This window comes from Leptodactylus fuscus, chromosome 2 (assembly GCF_031893055.1).
Source record: "Leptodactylus fuscus isolate aLepFus1 chromosome 2, aLepFus1.hap2, whole genome shotgun sequence".
Classification (NCBI taxonomy): domain Eukaryota; kingdom Metazoa; phylum Chordata; class Amphibia; order Anura; family Leptodactylidae; genus Leptodactylus; species Leptodactylus fuscus.
This window is the reverse complement of record NC_134266.1, coordinates 44352828-44376091: the sequence shown is the minus strand read 5'-3', so window position 1 is coordinate 44376091 and position 23264 is coordinate 44352828. Positions and strand designations below refer to the sequence as shown.

At 43.9% G+C, this 23264-nt stretch overlaps 1 protein-coding gene across 1 annotated transcript in view; it reads right to left on the bottom strand.

Annotated features, from left to right (window-relative positions):
- Window positions 1–22990, bottom strand: part of MXRA5 (matrix remodeling associated 5) — a 57308-nt gene extending 34318 nt beyond the window's left edge. The window contains exon 1 of the mRNA XM_075263661.1: window positions 22576–22990. The gene's annotated coding sequence lies outside the window, so the exon portion shown is untranslated. The remainder of the gene's footprint in view (window positions 1–22575) is intronic.
- Window positions 22991–23264: the final 274 nt, after the last annotated feature.

Here is a 23264-nt window from a genome sequence, read left to right as displayed (position 1 = left end):
TCAATGATGACAGAACCAAAAGGAAATTCTTCTATTTGTATCCTCTACTCTGTCCTGGTGAGTAATACCATGTTGTGAAACCACCCTAAGAAAAATAGTGCTGTGCCCATTTAATATATATTAGAGGAGTGGTACTGTGCTGTGCCCATATACATTATGCAGGATAAGTGCAGTAGTACTGGGCTGTGCTTTGCCCATCTTACTAATATTATAAATGTGAAAGTTTGGATGTTTGGATATTTGTTCCCTGATCACGCAAAACAGGCTGAACGGATTTAGATGAAATTTGGCACATAGATAGTTTGTAACCGATTCGATATGTAATCGATTAACACATAGGATACTTTTTATCCCAGTAAATGACATGGTTTCACGACTGTTACGAATTTATGTTCACATACTATATTACACTGCTCTTGCAGCAGCTTATCTCAGGTTCTGATAAAGCCAGGTCTGTTATCTCTCTATGTAAACACACAGATAACACTGACTCCATTGTATACATGCATTTGCATATTATCTGATCTGCTCCAGCCAGTGCTGAAACACTGGATGCAAAAACACCTTTAATCCAAATTGGCAGTTTGCCTATCTTAAAGAGGACCTTTCACCATATCTGGGCACATGCAGTGTTATATACTGCCGGGAAGCTGACAGTGCGCTGAGTTCAGCGCACTGTCGGCTTTCCCGATCCGTGCCCGGTGTAAAGAGCTTACGGTGCCGGTGCCGTAGTGCTCTATGGTCAGAAGGGCGTTTCTGACCATTAGCCAGGAACGTCCTTCTGCCTCGCGGCGCCAATCGCGCTGTGCTGTGGAGCGGGGAGGAACACCCCCCTCCCTCTGCTCACACAGCTCGTCCATAGACGAGTATTATCAGGAGAGGGAGGGGGGAGTTCCTCCCCGCTCCACAGCACAGCGCGATTGGCGCCGCGAGGCAGAAGGACGTTCCTGGCTAATGGTCAGAAACGCCCTTCTGACCATAGAGCACTACGGTACCGGCACCGTAAGCTCTTTACACCGGGCACGGATCGGGAAAGCCGACAGTGCGCTGAACTCAGCGCACTGTCAGCTTCCCGGCAGTATATAACACTGCATGTGCCCAAAAGTGGTGAAAGGTCCTCTTTAACATGCCTGTAAAAAGAAAATCTAATTTGTCCCATAATTCTAAAACAATGAGAGCTATGTAGGTAGCCAGAAGTCACAGAGTTCTCCTCAAGCGAAGCTGAGGGGGATCATCGATGCCAACAACACACTCATTATATGGCATCCCAGCGAGATTCTGAGATGCCGGAACAATGACAGGCATGGCGCGAGGAACGAGTTCAGCATCAGGACAGCATGAAAGTTGCCGAAACGCTGGAGCAGGCAAACCATCGACGGCAGCAATTTGCTGAATATAGGCGGGTTATTGACACCAACAACACACAAAGTCGCGGGCAGGGGCTAGTACACAATATATAGGATAAGTGAAGTAGTACTGTGATGTACTCATATACAATATGCAAGGTAAGATTAGTAGTGCTGTGCTACATCCATATGTGCAGGATAGTATTAGTAGTACTTCTATGTGACCATATGTCTTCCAACCAGGATGCATGGTCCATATGTGAACCATATTTCCCAGAGTGATCACAGCCATGTCCAAAGGAACATAGTGTATTATGATGCAGAGAGTTCCTGAACAGCCAGATCTCTACAGTAGTGAAGTAACATAAATCTGTCAGCTCAGTACTTTAGAGATCCAGCTATTTAGGAGCTTATAAACACAGTTGTTTGTATAATACTTTAGGGATAACTGGTTTTACCCATTAACTTCCATAGAGAGATTCTGTATGTATTGTGGAGAATACCCAGGTAGTGGTCCCCTAAATAGTCTCACACTAGTGGTGACTGCTATATAATAGCAAAACATGAACAGCAGAACGCCAAGGATATCTTGGCCTTCTCAAAGAGATGTTTTTTTTTTTTTTTTTTTTTTTTTTTGGGGGGGGGGGGAGTTTTCATTGAATACCAAACCATAAGTCTATGGGAAGAATATGCAAATCTGCCTTCCATGATGTAATTAGGAAGACAGTTTGCTGCCTCAGTATTGCAAACCAATAGAGGGCGCTCACTGGAATGTGCAAGCCTGTCTTATGACAGGATTCCAGTGAAATAACCCAATAATGGCTGCTCCCTTTAGCATCATGCCCGACCTTCCAAGAGGCCTTTGTTTTGCAATGACGCTGGGATTATTACCAGGTATAGTCTCTCAATCGAGGACAGCTGTTTCGATCTACTTGGATCTCTTCAGCCCGATGTAGAGAGGACTATAACCTGGTAGAGGTGAGAGGCTTAGACAGGGTTATGGGGATATTGCACATTCCAGTGAGCGCCCTCTATTGGTTTGCAATACTGAGGCAGCAAACTGTCTTCCTAATTACATCATGGAAGGCAGATTTGCATATTCTTCCCATAGTTCCTTGCAAAGTGGAGTGCTAAAGGCGTAACAAGTCTCCACACACCTATATGGTGGTCTCTCCCTAAGGAGTGACAATATCCCCAAAACCATAAGTCTGTGATCTAACTGGGTTTAGGCAATAGAAATAACTCAATAGTAACAGAGCTCTGAATCAGAAAGAATATGGTGCTCCAAGAAACAGTTGATCTGTAGGGATCTGGACACCACCGATCCCTATCTTAAAGGGATTCTATCATTAGAATCCCGTTTTAAGCAGGGGCCCTAAGCATTGGATCCACACTGATCTCTTATTGATTATGATGATGATGATGACCCTGAGGATAAGTCATTAATAGCAAGGAACTGGAGTTCTCTAAAACCTAAGCAATGTCTTGTGCATGGTGGTAGCTACATCATTCGCACTGTGGAAAGCATCACCCCTCCCCCCCATATATAGCATTGCAGAATAAGCTCCCTGCGTGTTACAAACCTCAGCATTTGTAGAGAGCTTCATAGAAATACATGAACTGTTTTCCAGATGTATACTTTATATATGGAGTTAACTGGTCGACTTCCAAATAAAATAAATGCGTATGTTTGCACATCAGCTCTAGTCACATGAAAGGATATATAGTGACATGGCCTTACATAATATTGTTAGAACTCTGTCTGTCTCGGGTTTTGCACCTCTTCATGACTCTCTGCCAAATTAATATCCCAGCCTTGAAAATTCCCATATACCCTTTCCCACCACAACTTCCATCCAATCAGAAAGACAGTCACATCCAGCTCTTTACTGACCAGGATCATATAGTTCACACTGAAGAATGTTTTGGTTTCCCGTAAACTGTCTGCCAGATGGCGCACAGGGAGCTACTGTTTCCAGCAGGACGCTTTAGTCCAGTTGGTAGACATTCCTATGACAGCATCTGTTGTGAGGTTACTGTATACCTGTCAAGGAAGTGATGTCTTCCTATTTTATTACTGATTTCTAAAAATTTGAGCTTTTTCTGAATATTCACTTTTTATGACATTAAAGTGCTCAAAAGACATTCAACCCTATGGCTCATCTATGAGATTTAATACAATATATCTAATACACTGTCTACCAACAAGTATTTGGACACCTGTGATAGAATAGAAAACAACATTTATTCATATTCAATAGTTGGTAGAGCCTCCACGAGCGTTAATTACAGCCTCAACCCTCCGGGGCTTTCCACAAGTCCTTGTATGATGACTAGTGGTATTTTATTCTATTTGGCTTGGAGCAGACAGGTAAGTTCTTTCACCGATTTGGTCGGTTGCTGCACCCCTTAGTTTGGTGATCCAACTCGTCCCAGAGGTACTTGATAGGGCTCAAGTCTGGGCTCTGGGCAGGACAGTCCAGTCGGTTAACCTGATAGTCACTGTACCAAGCCATGGTAGAACTTGCTACATGACAGCTGGCATCATCCTGGAAGGAACACTGGTCCGACCCATAGAACCGCCATAATGTAGGAAGCACATTGTTATCTAAGATAGTGCAATAGGCGTCAATGTTGAGTTTATCATGCACTGGAACCAAGGCGTGACGTACATCACGACCGCAGATATCTTCATTTACATGAGTGTCCAAATACTTATTGGCAGACAGTGTATAATGACAAGGCAGGAGAGGTGTCAAGTCATCTATAAAGGATAATATTAAGTATTTTATTCCTATTTATTACATTGTGTGAATAAAGTATATCCTACAGCATCTCACATCAGTCCCTATATTGTGTGGGCCGCTTTAACACATATTAGGATCAATTCATCTATCAGAATGTTTCTGAAGCACGGAGGGGAAACTCTAGTAAACTACATGACGTCCAGAAGGTTTTGTTAGGGAACCAGAACCATAAATAATGGGAGCCCTGATACGAAGTCTGTATTCAGACCAGGAAGCTTTAGATTATTGTTCGTGACTGCGTGGAGCAACCTGAGATAAATCTGGGGAGAATAAATAAACTAGCAGACCGGGAATCTAATCCGAATCCATCGCTGTGTTGCAATATGGCAACAAATATAACCAATGGTCCCCTTGAAAATGATATAAAGGGCCAATTTCGTTTCAATTCAGCATTTAAAGGTGATGTGATAAAATTGTAAAGTGCTTTGGCACCAACTATATACAATACAAATCCCTACAAATGTCTTTACCATCCTGAAAGTTGTGAAATCTTATCTACAAATTCCTTTTGTGTTAAAACTAATAACTCGCCCCAGTATGATAGTATAAAATAGGAAAAATAGGACTTCTTTCCAGATCCCAAATGGTGGAGTAAGTATTTTTCCAGACTTTCTTTTACCTTCAAGATCTGTGTGTAGTAAAAAACAGAACTCTACGAGCTGATGCCTCAAAGATGTGCTTGATCTTTAAACACCTGTGTCCCGAAATATCCCAAATAAATAGACATGATATTCTGTAGCTTCTAATTTACTGATAATATCAAAAGACAAGACGGAACTTAAAACAACATATAATATAATATACTGAACGTGCGGTTAGTAAAGGAGAAAGAAGCCTACATCCTATTAATATTATAAATGTGAAAGTTTGTGAGTTTGGATGTTTGTGGGTTTGTGTGTTCGGATGTTTGTTAGTCAATCACGCAAAACCCGCTCGACCGATTTGGCTGAAATTTTCCACAAACATAGTTAATACACCCCATTGCGCAATAGGCTACTTTTCGTCACAATAGCGCACATACGTTTTTCCCAGGACCCCCACAAACCCCAAACTCACATCACCATCTCTGCAATCTCACACACTTTGGACCATAGCAAGCCACAAAATTCATATTGCCCTCTGCAGCCTCGCCCCTAACCCCACACAATCACATATACATATACTTTACCACTTTGCCCCTCACCTTACCGATACTCCAGGAGGCTCTCTTTAACGCTCCGGAGCAGCCATGTTTGCCAACCCCCACCGCTCTGACAATCCCCGACACCGCCCACCCATGTCAATACCTCTAGGCGGTCTAATAAATGCAAAAAAAAAAGTTTAAAAAAAGTAAAAAAAATATTATAAAAAAAAAAAAAGGATTAAAAATTCAAATCACCCCCCTTTCCCTAGAACACATATAAAAGTAGTTAAAACTGTGAAACACATACATGTTAGGTATCCCCACGTCCAAAATCGCCCGCTCTACAAAGCTATACAAATATTTTTCCTGTTCGGTAAACGCCGTAGCGGGAAAAATGGTCAAAAGTGCCAAACCGCCGTTTTTTCACTGTTTTGATTCTGATAAAAATTTGAATAAAAAGTGATCAAAGCATTAACATTTCCTGAAAATGGTAGAACTACAAAGTACACCCGGCCCCGCAAAAAAAGACGCCCAATGCATCCCCGTACACTTACGTATAAAAAAGTTACAGCTGTCGGAATATGGCGACTTTTAAATAAAAATTTTTTTTAACAGTTTTGGATTTGTTTTTAAGGGGTCAAAATGTAACTAAAACCATATAAATTTGGTATCCCCAGAATCGTAACGAAACACAGAATAGAGGGGACATGTCATTTTGGTTGCACAGTGAACGCCGTAAAACCAAAGCCCGTAAGAAATTCGCAGAAATGCATTTTTTCTTGAAATCCACCCCATTTTGAATTTTTTCCCTGCTTCCCAGTACATTATATAGAATAATTAATGGTGGCATCATGAAGAAAAATTTGTCCCGCAAAAATTAAGACCTCATATGGCTCTGGGAGCGGAGAAATAAAAAAGTTATGGGGTTTAGAAGGAGGGGAGTCAAAAACGAAAATCAAAAAATGCCATCGGCGGGAAAGGGTTAACTTCAAATACCTCTGTCCCAAAGTCACTATGTAAAGTTTCTCACAACACCGTATAGCAGCTCTAATACAAATTAGCTTCAACACAAAAGTCTCACGTATTCTCTGAATTACAGAAAAAACAAGATACAAACTTACATTTCATATCCCATACCTTATACACACTACGAAAACCTTACCCACGCCTGTATTTACCCACTTCTACAATCACTGCAGACGAAGTCGCGGGTACCAGCTAGTTTTCTATATGCTGTCCTACAGCTATCCATAGTATGATTTGGAAGACGTCAGGTTTGAAGAATTTGCTTGTAAATAACATCCTTAGACGGTGGTATGTAGCGCTTACCCTCTTAAGATGGTGTCCCAGTAAATGATCCACAGCTATAAATATGGGGATTCTCATACCTCACTGTACTGAAAGTAATTTATGGTTATCAAATACAGAAAATCCCAATATGACTCATATTCTAGGGATCTAGATGCTTTTAGCGTTCCAAAATGGACTGCATCTATAATATTCCAGTAGCTTGGTTGCATAATTCAAAGGATAAGAAAACAAGTATTATATATAATAAAGGGTTAATAGGTCAGTTTATGTACATCAACAAATTCCTAATGAAAATAGTTCAATTATAGTCAGATTATACTAAAAATTAAAGGAGCCCCAGCTTCGAGACTTGACTTGTCCCAGTCCTTGAAGAACCCTACAACTTTATATTATAGTAAAGGTGTTTTGTGAGAGCAGGATGTGAGGGGGTTTTAGACTGATTTACATTTGTTTCACCCTGTTATTTAGGGCATTTTCTACACTTTAGGCAGCAAAAATGACACATAGTGAAGAAGACTAGTGCGCTGTAATATCTGTTCCAACTAAGGCCCGATTCACATCTGCGTTCAGTATTCCGTTTGGGTAGTCCGCATGGGAACCCCTAAACAGAATACCGGTGAGCTTATGAAAGCACACGGACCCATAGACTATAATGGGGTCCGTATGTTTTCCATGCAGTCTCTGCAGAGTCATGCGGGAGGAAAATAGTTCACGGAGTACTTTCTTCTCCGCATGACTCGTTCGTACACCGCGTGGAAAACACACAGACTCCATTATAGTCTATGGGGTCTGTGTGCTATCAGCGCTCACCTCTAGGGTTGAGCCGATGTTGAGATTTCAGGATCGTTTTTAAAATCCGATTTCCGATCATTTTCCATTCGAACCTGTTCCCAATCCCAATTCCGATCCTAATGCAAGTCAATGGGAATTTTTTAATAATCGAGGATCGGATTTTAAAACCGATCCTATTCACTACACAGCATGGAGTCTAAAAATTGAATGCTTTATTCGTTAGACTCCACGCTGTGTAGTGATTAAAAAATCCCCCGGCTACAGAAGCGATGCCGCTGGTCCGGTCCCCCTGTTCTCGCTCTTCTTCTCGCCTTGCTGCCCCTGCCTCCCAGGTTAGTGTTACAGACCTAGGAAGAAGGCAGGGCTTGTGGCTTAGCAGAGTGTGGGTACAGTGTGGGTACAGGGCGAGGGGGAGACATGAGTGCTCTCCTCCCTGCCCACACTCTCCTAAGCCATAAGCCCCGCCTTCTTCCTAGGTCTGTAACACTAACCTGGGAGGCGGGGGCAGCAAGGCGAAAAGAAGAGCAAGAACAGGGGGACCGGCCCAGCTGCAGCGCTTCTGTGCAGGTAAGTAATAATGCCCAGTTCACACATGCTGATGTGTTCCGTCCGTAAGGGTCCGCATGAGGATCCCTAAGAACGGTACACAAGCAAAACTGCAAGCGCTGTGCAGTTCAAGCACACGGACCCCATTATAGTCTATGGGACCCGTGCGCTTGAACTGCACAGTGCAGTCCGTAGGGGTCCTCATGCGGACCCTTATGGACGGAACACATCAGCATATGTGAACCAAGCCTTAGCTACTAGAGATGTTAGCTAGTCTCCCATTAGAATGAATGGACGCAGCCAGCACGCAAGGGGTTAAGCGGCCAGACGCCGGCACAGGCTGTGTGTTGGCTGCATCCATTCATTCCTATGGGACCTAGCGAACATTGTTATCTTTTCCCACAATGCTTGGCCAGTAACAAAGCATTGTGGGAAATAATCTCCGACCTCGATCCCGCCTAAAAAGATCGGGATCAGAATTTTGATTGCGATCGTGAAATTTATTTGATTGCCGATCAGAATCCGATCTTTTCCGATCCCAATCGCTCAACCCTACTCACCGCTTGTCAATGTGTTTGGTATTACGTTCGGGAGTCCCCAAGTGGACTCCCCGAATGGAATACCAAACGCAGTTGTGAACCAGGTCTCAACCACCTCCTACTTGTTTTGTGTTAGGCCAGTTTCAGACAACCTTGTGCTTCCTGATGGCCGTGAATTAAAGGACAGGTGGCGCTTAGGGGACATGCAGAAGTTACCTGTGTACCTCCCGTGCACCTGCGACCCTTTTTAATAAATGAATAGTAGCTATGGAAACAGGGTTGCAAATTAGGTCAGGAATAGGACCTGTTCTATATTTTGCGGCCCCGACTGTTGCCCCGCACAAGGGACCGTCAAATTCACGGTCATCTGTATGGGCCCATAGAAAAGAATGTGTCAGTGTATTATCCTTGAAATACACAAAGGGCACATTAACCACGACCGCGGTTGTCTGCAATGGGACTTCATCTGTAATCTTGGTGCTAAGAATATCCAGATGCCAAGGAGTTGTTCAGCGCACCCAAGACGTGGCCTCATCTGTCAGAGCACTTGTTTTCACCTGTGATCACAATTTCCTATCGCTGAATATAAAGAACAAGACCACAGCGACCACAGGCGAAGACAGTTGCTTCAGAAAACACAGTCAAATCCAGGGGCACTGTACAGATAATGTTTTCTTCAGCAATATTGCATTTGTATCTCACTAACCACCTCTGCAATATTATATGTAGTGTAGAACAGATTTGGTGGTGCTGTAGACTCCCTTTAACATAGTCTGTCACTGGTCAAAGCGAGTTACATGAGGGGCAACACAGTGGCTCAGTGGTTAGACTTGCAGCGCTGGAGTCCTGGGTTCAAATCCTGCCAAGGACAACATCTGCAAGGAGTTTGTATGTTCTCCCCGTATTTGCATGGGTTTCCTCCCATACTCCAAAGACATATTGATACGAAAAAAAGTAAGTTACATGTTCCTATAGTACATTGTCTATCTGTGAAAGTCAGCAGTTGATAGCATAAATTCTGTGTATTAGACCAACAAATCAATACAAAGCTCTAAGGGTTTGTGGCTGTCACTGACACCCAGTTATTCTCCTCTTCATTTGAAATTATTTGTGCAGCTGTGATACTGCGAACTAAAAAATATAGTGACTTTACTGCAATGAGAGCCTGTGCCTGTGTGCAGAGTCTCATGGTGTGTGGTCAGTGACAGGTTAAACCAACACTGATGGCTTCAGCCAATAATGATATTTCAGCGCTCTCCTTCTTCGGACATTTGAGACAACTGAGCCCCTGCATCACTTTGCCACCCCATTGTCCATGATGCTAAAATCAGACTTTCAGAGACAGCAGCTGTAAAAAGTCAGACTGTTTATGTACAGACCCCTCACATGTACACCCATCTGTACGGTTTTGGGGCAAACCCACTTATTTCGCCAGAGCTATTTCCATTACATTGACATGTTACAATGAGTTTAGTTAAGCATATTCATTCCCATTATTTATCAAGGCTATCCACGAGGCCACACGTTCTGGAACAGTTGCGTTTTTTGTAACAGAATTTATGGCCAAAGCCTTAAGTGGATTTAGCAGAAGGAAGAAGTATAAGTGTTTCCTTTATATTTCTATTTCGTTCTGAATCCATTCTTGGCTTTGGTTCATAAAACTATAGCAAAATCTGCAACAAAAAAAGCCACAGCTTTTCCACAACGCACACTGTGGCTGATGGCTCGTTCACATCTGCGCCTGATCTCCGTCTGTCGGGTTTCCGTCTTCTGTCTGCAGTGTCTGGACAGTGTCCGGCCATGAGCGCCAGTGAGCGTTTTGTGCTCTCTGTGGCAAAACCGTTTTTTTTTAAACTGGGCACAAAGTCCTGCATGTCCGACTTTGTTTCCGGTTAAAAAAAACTCAAAAACAGGACCAATTTTTATGTTCTATTGAGTTGACAATTTGTGGCTAGTGGCATAACCATCATAGTCACAGGGTATTGGCCTTTTCCCCTATTGATGTTATAGTGTGTTGTGCTGCCAGCATTGGGGCATTCATGTGGTGGCATTTGAGGCTGAAAATGAGCCCTGCAGTTATGTGGTTAAAGGGTTTGTCCAGGATAAACTGAAAATTAACTCCCTCCGCCCACTTAACTTCTAATTTACTTCAATTCAAAAAATCTATAATTACCAGGGGCCACACGGTGGTGAACACTGCAGCCTTGCAGCGCTGGAGTCCTGGTGTTCAAATCCCGCCAAGGGCAAAAAAAAACAACTGCAAGGAGTTTGTATGTTCTCCCCGTGTTTGCATGGATTTCCATCCCATATTCCAAATAAAGACATACTGATAGGGAAAAATGTACATTGTGAGCTCTATGTGGGGCTCACAATCTACATAAAAAAAAATTAAAAAAAATCTATAATTAGCCCTATCCCTGGAGCAGGCATGTGACCACCCTAGGGATACCCTCTGATAATCCAGTGACGTTCGTTTCATCACTTCCGAAACAAAAAGTCACCATCACTCTTCCCCCTCCCCTATTCCCATCAATACCTACCAAGCCTTCCTGTGTCCGGGGACGGGTCCTCCCCCTCTTCCTGTCTTTTAGCAGTGGATGGAATACGTTAGCTAGGGAGATGGATAGGAGGGACTTGTAATGGCGGAATCATTAAGCAAGAGAGAGACGGGGGAGAGTGGGAGTGGCTAGTAATAGTCATGATCGCTAGGTTAGTGAGACAGGGAGGGGGGAGTGTAGGAGTGAGAGAGGAGGGGCAGCTGAGTGAGAGGAACTAGTGTAGAAGTTACACAGGAAGCTGCACAGCAGGAAGGTAACACTAAAAAACAAAGGAAGAGGATGCAGCAGCAACCAGGGACACCCAGAAATCACCCCAAACACTGCTAAAGGTATATGGGTGTACTTATTAACCCATTACTAGCACTAACAGACCTTCCTAAAAAAAAAAAGATTTTCTGCTCACAAAACCCCTTTAATTATATGGAAGATTACGGCCTGAGGACTAAATAATTTTCATTACTCTGGTGTAGGATCCTAATTTAGGGGTCATATCTGAGTACTGATTTTTTTTTATTTTTTTTTTTTACTCTGCTGAATTTAGGGGTTTGGATTAATGTAGGGATTTTTTGTTCTGAATCTGAGTTCTGAATTTATTTAGGGATTTGGACATGGACATTATTATTTCGTAACTGGCACATTGACAAAACAAGAGGAGAAGGAAATGAATTAATGGCATCCACAGAAGATTTAGGATTCTTGTTATTTTAGCTTGGCTGTGTCATCTTCAGGCTTATACAGGCACAGTCATCCAGTGGTGCTATACAGAGACAAAGGGTAAAAGGGTTTTGCTACAAATGACACTTTTCCACTATCCACAGGATATCTTAAAAGTGTTAGGGTGCATGCACACTACGTAACGCCGGGCGTGTATGAGAGCCGTACACACCGGCGTTACAGCAGGGCTGCCGAACACTTCCCATTCACTTCAATGGGAGCGCTCGTAAACGCCGCTGTTACGAGCGCTCCCATTGAAGTGAATGGGAAGTGTTCGGCAGCCCTGCTGTAACGCCGGCGTGTACGGCTCTCATACACGCCCGGCGTTACATAGTGTGCATGCACCCTTAGACTGTTGGGAGACTGATTTTTTGGATTTTTTTCCCAATTTAAACACTGATTACTTGTGTGCCTATGTGGCCAGATGTCGCGGTCCCAGAAGCCGCATAGAAGTGAATAGCGCCCTGATGATGTATGTGCACCAGCAGTCACTTCACAAAGCGCATTCAGGATAACTGTTATCCTTCCTGTAGCATCACTGGTGGTGCTAGAGATTGGACTTCCAAAGAACCTTCACTTGTCCCCTCTCATGTGGATAGAGGATACATGCCAATACTGAAGCAACCCCTAACAACAGGGAGACAAGGAAACATCCAGCCTGCAGGTTTAACAAAAAATGTTTCCATTTTATACAGTTTCTTGTAACTTAAAGTGTAAAACAATAAAGTACGGAAAGGGTTACCATTAGAGATGAGCGAACAGTGTTCTATCGAACACATGTTCGATCGGATATCAGGGTGTTCGCCATGTTCGAATCGAATCGAACACCACGTGGTAAAGTGCGCCAAAATTCGATTCCCCTCCCACCTTCCCTGGCGCCTTTTTTGCACCAATAACAGCGCAGGGGAGGTGGGACAGGAACTACGACACTGGGGGCATTGAAAAAAATTGGAAAAAGTCATTGGCTGCCGAAATCAGGTGACCTCCATTTTAGACGAATAGTGGATTTCAAATCCGGGTCATATGAGAATGTGAACTTTGTGACTATGAGACAGGGATAGCTGTACAGGCAGGGATAGCTAGGGATAACCTTTATTTAGGGGGGAATGTTATTAAAAATAACTTTTTGGGGCTCTATCGGGTGTGTAATTGTGATTTTTGTGAGATAAACTTTTTCCCATAGGGATGCATTGGCCAGCGCTGATTGGCCGAATTCCGTACTCTGGCCAATCAGTGCTGGCCAATGCATTCTATTAGCTTGATGAAGCAGAGTGTGCACAAGGGTTCAAGCGCACCCTCGGCTCTGATGTAGCAGAGCCGAGGCTGCACAAGGGTTCAAGCGCACCCTCGGCTCTGATGTAGGAGAGCCGAGGGTGCACTTGAACCCTTGTGCACCCTCAGCTCTGCTACATCAGAGCCGAGGGTGCGCTTGAACCCTTGTGCACACTCTGCTTCATCAAGCTAATAGAATGCATTGGCCAGCGCTGATTGGCCAATGTATTCTATTAGCCTGATGAAGTAGAGCTGAATGTGTGTGCTAAGCACACACATTCAGCTCTACTTCATCGGGCTAATAGAATGCATTGGCCAGCGCTGATTGGCCAGAGTACGGAACTCGACCAATCAGCGCTGGCTCTGCTGGAGGAGGCGGAGTCTAAGATCGCTCCACACCAGTCTCCATTCAGGTCCGACCTTAGACTCCGCCTCCTCCGGCAGAGCCAGCGCTGATTGGCCGAAGGCTGGCCAATGCATTCCTATGCGAATGCAGAGACTTAGCAGTGCTGAGTCAGTTTTGCTCAACTACACATCTGATGCACACTCGGCACTGCTACATCAGATGTAGCAATCTGATGTAGCAGAGCCGAGGGTGCACTAGAACCCCTGTGCAAACTCAGTTCACGCTAATAGAATGCATTGGCCAGCGCTGATTGGCCAATGCATTCTATTAGCCCGATGAAGTAGAGCTGAATGTGTGTGCTAAGCACACACATTCAGCACTGCTTCATCAAGCCAATACAATGCATTAGCCAGTGCTGATTGGCCAGAGTACGGAATTCGGCCAATCAGCGCTGGCTCTGCTGGAGGAGGCGGAGTCTAAGGTCGCTCCACACCAGTCTCCATTCAGGTCCGACCTTAGACTCCGCCTCCTCCGGCAGAGCCAGCGCTGATTGGCCGAAGGCTGGCCAATGCATTCCTATGCGAATGCATACTTAGCAGTGCTGAGTCAGTTTTGCTCAACTACACATCTGATGCACACTCGGCACTGCTACATCAGATGTAGCAATCTGATGTAGCAGAGCCGAGGGTGCACTAGAACCCCTGTGCAAACTCAGTTCACGCTAATAGAATGCATTGGCCAGCGCTGATTGGCCAATGCATTCTATTAGCCCGATGAAGTAGAGCTGAATGTGTGTGCTAAGCACACACATTCAGCACTGCTTCATCAAGCCAATACAATGCATTAGCCAGTGCTGATTGGCCAGAGTACGGAATTCGGCCAATCAGCGCTGGCTCTGCTGGAGGAGGCGGAGTCTAAGGTCGCTCCACACCAGTCTCCATTCAGGTCCGACCTTAGACTCCGCCTCCTCCGGCAGAGCCAGCGCTGATTGGCCGAAGGCTGGCCAATGCATTCCTATGCGAATGCATACTTAGCAGTGCTGAGTCAGTTTTGCTCAACTACACATCTGATGCACACTCGGCACTGCTACATCAGATGTAGCAATCTGATGTAGCAGAGCCGAGGGTGCACTAGAACCCCTGTGCAAACTCAGTTCACGCTAATAGAATGCATTGGCCAGCGCTGATTGGCCAATGCATTCTATTAGCCCGATGAAGTAGAGCTGAATGTGTGTGCTAAGCACACACATTCAGCACTGCTTCATCAAGCCAATACAATGCATTAGCCAGTGCTGATTGGCCAGAGTACGGAATTCGGCCAATCAGCGCTGGCTCTGCTGGAGGAGGCGGAGTCTAAGGTCGGACCTGAATGGAGACTGGTGTGGAGCGATCTTAGACTCCGCCTCCTCCAGCAGAGCCAGCGCTGATTGGTCGAGTTCCGTACTCTGGCCAATCAGCGCTGGCCAATGCATTCTATTAGCCCGATGAAGTAGAGCTGAATGTGTGTGCTTAGCACACACATTCAGCTCTACTTCATCAGGCTAATAGAATACATTGGCCAATCAGCGCTGGCCAATGCATTCTATTAGCTTGATGAAGCAGAGTGTGCACAAGGGTTCAAGCGCACCCTCGGCTCTGATGTAGCAGAGCTGAGGGTGCACAAGGGTTCAAGTGCACCCTCGGCTCTCCTACATCAGAGCCGAGGGTGCGCTTGAACCCTTGTGCACACTCTGCTTCATCAAGCTAATAGAATGCATTGGCCAGCACTGATTGGCCAGAGTACGGAATTCGGCCAATCAGCGCTGGCCAATGCATTCTATTAGCCCGATGAAGTAGAGCTGAATGTGTGTGCTAAGCACACACATTCAGCACTGCTTCATCACGCCAATACAATGCATTAGCCAGTGCTGATTGGCCAGAGTACGGAATTCGGCCAATCAGCGCTGGCTCTGCTGGAGGAGGCGGAGTCTAAGATCGCTCCACACCAGTCTCCATTCAGGTCCGACCTTAGACTCCGCCTCCTCCAGCAGAGCCAGCGCTGATTGGTCGAGTTCCGTACTCTGGCCAATCAGCGCTGGCCAATGCATTCTATTAGCCCGATGAAGTAGAGCTGAATGTGTGTGCTTAGCACACACATTCAGCTCTACTTCATCGGGCTAATAGAATGCATTGGCCAGCGCTGATTGGCCGAATTCCGTACTCTGGCCAATCAGCACTGGCTAATGCATTGTATTGGCTTGATGAAGCAGTGCTGAATGTGTGTGCTTAGCACACACATTCAGCTCTACTTCATCGGGCTAATAGAATGCATTGGCCAATCAGCGCTGGCCAATGCATTCTATTAGCGTGAACTGAGTTTGCACAGGGGTTCTAGTGCACCCTCGGCTCTGCTACATCAGATTGCTACATCTGATGTAGCAGTGCCGAGTGTGCATCAGATGTGTAGTTGAGCAAAACTGACTCAGCACTGCTAAGTCTGCATTCGCATAGGAATGCATTGGCCAGCCTTCGGCCAATCAGCGCTGGCTCTGCCGGAGGAGGCGGAGTCTAAGGTCGGACCTGAATGGAGACTGGTGTGGAGCGACCTTAGACTCCGCCTCCTCCAGCAGAGCCAGCGCTGATTGGCCGAATTCCGTACTCTGGCCAATCAGCACTGGCTAATGCATTGTATTGGCTTGATGAAGCAGTGCTGAATGTGTGTGCTTAGCACACACATTCAGCTCTACTTCATCGGGCTAATAGAATGCATTGGCCAGCGCTGATTGGCCGAATTCCGTACTCTGGCCAATCAGCACTGGCTAATGCATTGTATTGGCTTGATGAAGCAGTGCTGAATGTGTGTGCTTAGCACACACATTCAGCTCTACTTCATCGGGCTAATAGAATGCATTGGCCAATCAGCGCTGGCCAATGCATTCTATTAGCGTGAACTGAGTTTGCACAGGGGTTCTAGTGCACCCTCGGCTCTGCTACATCAGATTGCTACATCTGATGTAGCAGTGCCGAGTGTGCATCAGATGTGTAGTTGAGCAAAACTGACTCAGCACTGCTAAGTCTGCATTCGCATAGGAATGCATTGGCCAGCCTTCGGCCAATCAGCGCTGGCTCTGCCGGAGGAGGCGGAGTCTAAGGTCGGACCTGAATGGAGACTGGTGTGGAGCTATCTTAGACTCCGCCTCCTCCAGCAGAGCCAGCGCTGATTGGTCGAGTTCCGTACTCTGGCCAATCAGCACTGGCCAATGCATTTCTATGGGGAAAAGTTAGCTTGCGAAAATCGCAAACTGACAGGGATTTCCATGAAATAAAGTGACTTTTATGCCCCCAGACATGCTTCCCCTGCTGTCCCAGTGTCATTCCAGGGTGTTGGTATCATTTCCTGGGGTGTCATAGTGGACTTGGTGACCCTCCAGACACGAATTTGGGTTTCCCCCTTAACGAGTTTATGTTCCCCATAGACTATAATGGGGTTCGAAACCCATTCGAACACTCGAACAGTGAGCGGCTGTTCGAATCGAATTTCGAACCTCGAACATTTTAGTGTTCGCTCATCTCTAGTTACCATACAAAATGGGTAAATTGCAGAAAACACCAGAATATGGGAGCATGCCTAACATAGCTGCTGCAACAAAAGTGTCTAAAGACCAAGTGATGTAGTCAAGGGGCCATGCGGGTGGTATACAGGTGAATAGTTTAGAATGCACAGTCAACAGTGGCAAATGTATTGTGCCACAATGTATTTGACTATATTCTGGTATGGAGTACACTCCTGGGGCATTTCGAGTATCCATGCATCTTAAAGGCTATTGATAACTCACCCCTTGTATGTTTTCTAGAAATAGATTGTTAGTACTGTGAATTAATAGTGTGCATTTACATATAAAGAGCCTGTCCCACATACAGTAGTCATATGTATAGCATTGTAGTCATCTGTAATTCTATATAGTAATGCAGGACAGATCTGGATGGCGGCTACTTGTGGAGTCAATTAGTACATTGTTACTGCAAGGTCTGCAGAAATCATGAAAATCTGCTGCCTGCCAGGGTATGACTAACCAGCATGTACTGCATGCATCTACAGCTCACTCCACCCATGCCGTCTTCTTCATCCATCACGTGAAGGTTCAGCAGTAATGGAGCTTATTACAGGGAACATTGCTCCATGCAGTCAATAACATCTTTATTCCACCGAGGGCTCAATGCCAGTAAAAGGCAACTCACTCATCAGGCCAAACTTGGAATAAAATGTAATGACTTTAGACATATTGAATTAATTCTTACACTTCACATACTGGGGGACATGATATCTATAGGCAAACATATAAATTGGGGAATTTCTAAATGTTGCTTTAGTTGTCCTCACGTCTTCCATATTTCTTCACTTAAAAAAGTATGTTGCATTATAAGTCACTATCAATCTAAATCCATTGTTAACTGAAAAATACCAGAGCGCAGCAAATATCAGAGAAAATGATATAAAGAGTGTAATAGTCTGCTAGGATCCATTAAAGGGGTCATCCAGCTTCCAAAAATTATCTGCAAATACATCCACAGCAGTGCTAAATACATAAATGTACATGCAGTGAATCTATGAACAAACTACATTTCCCATGATGCATCACTCTCTGCATACTCCTCCCTTCTCAACTCTCCCTTGAAATAAAATGAGGTTACATGTCCTGTAATGCTTTGTTCAAGCTCACTGCCCCTCTCCCCCATTAGTAGAAAACACTGGAAGTGAGAGCAGGGAGATGCATCATGGGAAATGTAGTTTATTCACAGATTCACTGTGTGTAAATAACAGTGATACAGGGAGTAGCAAGTAAAATAAAGCCAAGAAAAGGGTGCACAAGGGAACAGTGAGTGTTTAGCACTGCTGTGGATGCATTTACAGATAATTTTTGGAAGATGGATAACCCCTTTAATCTATTTGCACCATTTAAAGGTGAAGTCTCACCAAGACAACCTCTTGTTGCAGAAAAATCTGCAACTGAAATGTGATTTTGAAAAGGCTCATGGTTTTGCAAATCGCCGGATGTCAATTATATCTACAGAAATGCCGGCATTTTCCATATATAGGTAGAATAGCAGCAGAAAGTCTGTAGCAGAAAACTGTGCAGACTTTCGGTGAAAAACACTTGCAGACAAGAAAACACGAATTGCGGTTCAGATGTGGTCTTTCTTTAGTTGGGGCCTTGACCTCAAAATAAAATACTGAAAAGGGGAAGAAACTAAAAACGGAGGTGGAGCAGTGATTCATTTTACTTTTCTTTAGGCTAAGACCCCCATAGTAAAATGCCGCTAACAAATGCTGCAGAAAAGAAATGCATCATGGTTTTTTCTCGCAACGTGTTTCATTGAGTTTTTGCTAAGTTCTTAGCAAATTTTCTTCCCTTATTAAATCTATGGGGAGAACTCCAGCTTTTCCGCAGGTATTATTGACATGCTGCAATTTTCAAAAACACAGTTTTTTTTTTTTTGCAATGTATAGATGGGATTAGCCAAAATCTCATTCACTTTGCAGGTACTGTAAAATGCAGGGCTTGTTGCTGCCACATTTCCATGTGGAAACGTAGGGCTTTAGCCTTAGAGGGGTTTTCCAGGCAAAAAAGGTCTGTTAGTGTTATTAATGGGTTAATAAAAGCACCTGAATACCTTTAGTAGTGTTTTGAGTAATTTCTGGGTGTCTCTGGGAATTCCTGGCATCTTCTGCATTTGTTTATTTGGTGCAGCTTCCTGCTTTGTAAATTCCACACTAACGTCTCTCACCTCACTCCCCCCTCTTCCTCTCTCCTCCCTCCGATACACCCCGTCCATGTCTCTCTAGCTATCTGACCCACTACTAGCCCATCCCAACTAACTCAGCCCATCCCCAACCCCATCATACTTACCTTTCTTCCTGTAGTATGGCTCCTCCCTTTTTTCTGACTGCCGACATGCGCAATAGTCCCAGCGCTGCTCTGTAGCCAATGATCCCCCTCTACTGTTCAGGTGTGGGAGCTGCACAGTAGAGGTGGATCATCGGTTACAGAGTACAGAGCAGCGCTGGGACTATTGCACATGCCGGCAATCAGAAAAGAGGGAGAAGCCGTCTCGCAGGAGGAAGTCTGGGAGGAAGGTACGTATAATGGAGTGGATGAGGGGGGAGTAGTAGTGACGTTCCTTCTCCAGAATTGGGAAACGAATCCTCACCAGATAAACAGAAAATATCCCTGGTGAGGTCAAATATACATTTTTTTTTATAAATTATGTAATTTAGAAGGTAGGCGAGAGGTTGGTGTTTAGATTAGTGTAAGAATTAGCTTGTATCCCAAACAACCACTTTAAGATACGTAATGAATAAATTCAGTGGTCTCAATTTCTTTATGTTGTGACATTTTAGCTAACAGATACCCTAAAACCTCCATTTGCAAATGTTTCCTTGAGTGTCCCCTTTTCAGAAGAGCAATTAAATCTGATTCACCTGGTACAACTGACAACCGGAACCTGGTTAATCCACAAAGCAAGAGTAAAAGCAAATAAACATGGGACCATTGTTCATACGCAATAGCAAATTTCTTCAGGAACAATGTATCACAAATGGTTGTCCCTCCAAAAAATGGTAGGCCATGTAAAGCATGGATGGATCGGATGCTCCAAATACATTTATTTGTGTCACTTTACAAAATAAAGTGAATGAACAAAAGAAGGATCAAAACCAATTCAATATTTGGTGTGACCATCGCTTGTCACCCATCGAAGGGTGGTCACCTATGGATGTAGACTGTCTGGAATCCTTCTCTTCATGTAATCCCAGACAAACTGGAAGATGCTGAGATCAGGACTGTGCGGCCATCATCACTTCTAGGACTCCTCCTCCATAGGGTGGTCAAACCAAATACCAAACTCATATGATTTACATTACTCTTTTGTTTTTTGTTTTTCTTTGGGATTACCCCAGCAGTAATATGGAGTCTATGTTGTCTAATCTGTAGAGTAGTTCTGAAACAGGTCAAATGCAATAGGCTGAAGACGAGTGGCCTAAAGTAAACTTCAGAACAAATTCCTTTAAGGATGACTTCCCATCAGTGATGGGGTATTCATCCTTTTGGTCCATTGAGGCCAAGAAGAACAGTAAAACGATCCAGATTTTGACAGAAGACAGCGGAACCCGATGGACCCTGGGGGCTATAATGGAGTCTGCCGGGTGTCTGGTATTTTTTATACATTGTCCTTGCAGGACTTTTTCAAAAGGGATTTCTCCAGGACTCTGCGCCAGAGTTTCTGCTTAGATGTGATGTGACCATAGCAAAAAGACAACCAACCAAAATAGGCTTTAAAGTAGTGGTCTACAGAGTGGTCTCGAAGATGGCTAGTATGCATAAGATAGCAGAACTGGAAAGCTGTTACAGGTAATCTGGTCCTGATAAGGGGGTGGTCTTCCCAAGGAGGTGGGCTTTTGCAGATCTCTCCTTGTACTTGCTCTAATATGCATATATACATATATTTTCTACTTTCCTATACTATATACTGTATATATATATATATATATATATATATATATATATATATTCATTTAGCCGCTTTATTCAAGAAAAATAGTATTCAGCAGCTTAAAGTGTCAATGTATCAATGGGACAGGAGTGGAGGAAGGTTCGGTGCAATATTAGAATAATTACATTTGACAATTGTGATATTGTGATATTTTTCAGTAGGGCTTTGACAATGCAGTAAAGCTACTTCTGACTTTAACAGATACCTTCTGGAAAAAAGGGGGGGGGGGTCCGGTCACCTTGCCTATAGGTACTGTCATCCCTGTCCTGACACATTTAGGAGGCGTTTGATATAATACAGCAGGAGGCGGAATTACTTGGCACCAGTTTCCTGACGTCTTCCAACCAAGTAAAATACAGCAACACATTGATATGCTGATGACTTAACCAGCTACATAAGCAGGAGAGGAAGTTTTTCCTCCTACTATCCCATTTTATTATCCTATCCCTATGTCTGGCAGTAGTAGGGACACACCTGCCCCCTGCCTGCCATCTCCCTCACTGACACATGATTCCCATTAGCAGACCCGGCTACTTCACTGAGCTCTAATGAATACCATTAACCCTTTCAATGAACTTTGTAAATGGAGCTGCCTTATAAAGGGAATAGGAACAAAATGGAAAGAAAGGTCTAACCTGTAATAGTTTTGATTCACATGTCTGTGTTTGTTATATTACATTTTACACTTTTGGTGTTCACATTTAGTAAAGAATACATTGACTATAGTGATAAATTAATATATAATATTTGATCTACGCAACACCTCCATTTTTAGTTTGGCGGTCAGTACAATGGGTATGGCGTGCACCAGATTTACTATAGTTCGAGCATCGCTTTCGCCTCCATGCAAATGTGTTCCCATGTGGAGGTGTGTCCAGACATGTAAAGACTTTCTATAGCCTTCTTTTCTAGATTTCGGCAGCACAAGTGTGTGTTTGCACCTCAGTTTGTATGCCAGCCATGTACCTGGGCAGGAAACAAGAACTACCACTGTTCCCAACACAGTAGAGGTCAACTAAGGTGGGACGAAGTGAAAGGGTCCACTGAACAAACACCCGGAGGTATAATATGCATCTGTACGCCTATACAATTCCTTTCTACCCCACTCAAAAAAATTATACTACTACTAATGCAGCCATATTGCCATATATTGTACCAGTGTATATCAAAGGGATACCCTTTTGGCCAATGATCGCCTACAGGTTTGCTAGATGCATATAGTATATCTGAAAATTTCCTAAGCATATAAGCTGAACACTGACCTCACTCATTCATTCAGACATCACACTGGCACCAGTATTGTTCAGGAGGGTAGAGACACATGTAGCAGCTACAGAGTGGCCAAAATATAGGCACACACTGTAAACTGACTGCTATGTGGTCCCTATGTGTGTCGCTGCCCCAAATAATAAGCACGCTCAGCAAATATTGCTCTACACCTACTACACTAATGTGTGTGTGTGTGTGTGTGCGTATATATATATATATATATATATATATATATATATATTCAGATCTTTGAATTTATATTACTGTACATTTCAATTTCTGTCCTCAATGAAGATATAGAATATACAAATAAACAATTAACAAATACAATAATAGTAAATAAAATATTGTTATTATTGCTACATACATACATACATACATAGAAAAGTAACTCAAAGACTACAGTAGTCAGTGTAACTCTACCTGGCCGGTGGCAATACTGCAGCGCTGTCACACACGTCTGTCACAGTCCATCCTCCTGATAATAGAATCAGTAAGTGAGATGCCAGGAGAGAACTTCTCCACCACTTTCCTCTCCTCCTGAGATATAGGGATTTTAATCCTTTGTGCTATATATAGTGTTATCACTGTATCCACTGGCAGGAAACACAACTATATGATAAGTGCAAATTGTAACACAAATCCATTGAGTAGCTCCAGAACCTGATGCAGAATATTCCAAGTATTAGTCAAGTCTGGCACTTTAAGGAGTTGGAAGTCTGAAGCAGAATTTCATTTCATAACCACACAGCATCACCCTTTTTAGAAATATTGAGCAGTGATCCAGGATAGGAAACAAGCAAGACTGGAAGCATGAACCTTAGAATAAGGACTTGTGTCCTGCTCCCTCCTTCTTTTGTGGAGTGTTTTAGGAGGGGTGTGCAGTCTGTGCTCCTTGGTGGGCGGCTCTATCTCCAGACAGGACCTAATGCAGAGACAGAGGAAGCCTGGGGATGCTATAAGGAGGTTGCCTAAAGTTCTCAGATGATGTAAAGGTAGACTGACTTAGAAAGAAATTCCCCAAGGCCAAGAGACAATCCTAGTGCAAACACACTGAGCCCATAGCAGTGGGTTTAAGCAAACAGCAAATCCTAACATATGCATTACAGCAG